Here is an 853-nt window from a genome sequence, read left to right as displayed (position 1 = left end):
ACACACACACACACACACACACACACACACACACACACAAATGCATCTTCCTGGCCATGGATGTATTATTGTCCTGGCTCCTTATCTCCACCTCTGTTTACCTGTTATGTTGCCATAGAAACTCCCACCTCGGAAGCCTATTGGCCAACCTGAGCAAGGTGCGACAGGTGAGGGAGTGTAAGTGCGTGGGTGTAAAGAGGGAGGGGAAAAAAAGACATTTGTGGTGTGAGGTGTACTGAGCGAGACAGAAAGACAAACATTCAGATGAAGAAGAAAAACAATGGAGCAATAAATGTATAGAAGGCGGGTAACAAATTGTATGAATGGAAGAGAGAAGTAGAACACAAGTGATAAAAGGGTGACTTTTACATCCACCTCGCGCTGCTTTCTCATACAGGAAGTTGCCAGTTGAACCGCCGTCTCCTCCTATGACGCAGCTGGCTGAGGGTGATGACGGCCATGTGTCACTGTTGCTCTAGTAACCACCTCAGCAAGGACAAACATCCGGATAGATATCATGTAACTATGTATTCCTCAAATCTGTTATCATCTTAATAAATCCATGGTTATAATAGCAGTTTAACCGCAGCGCACCATCACCTATGGTAACCAGTAACATAGTTTTCACACAGTATCAGATGTCTGTAAACAAATTAATTCATAAATGATTAAAATAGCAGCCTAATAGTAGTAGTAAGATTTAAGGATACTTTCTTTTTTGATTTTGGATAACATTTGTAAATATATTGTATTATAGTTTTATTTCTGCTGTATTTGTGTTTCTAAATTGTAAAACAATATGTTTTATAACCTACGGACCTGATAATATTTTAAGTGATTATGACTCAAGACT

The sequence above is a fragment of the Etheostoma cragini genome, chromosome 15 (assembly GCF_013103735.1).
Source record: "Etheostoma cragini isolate CJK2018 chromosome 15, CSU_Ecrag_1.0, whole genome shotgun sequence".
NCBI classification, from domain to species: domain Eukaryota; kingdom Metazoa; phylum Chordata; class Actinopteri; order Perciformes; family Percidae; genus Etheostoma; species Etheostoma cragini.
Note: the sequence above shows the minus strand (reverse complement) of the source record.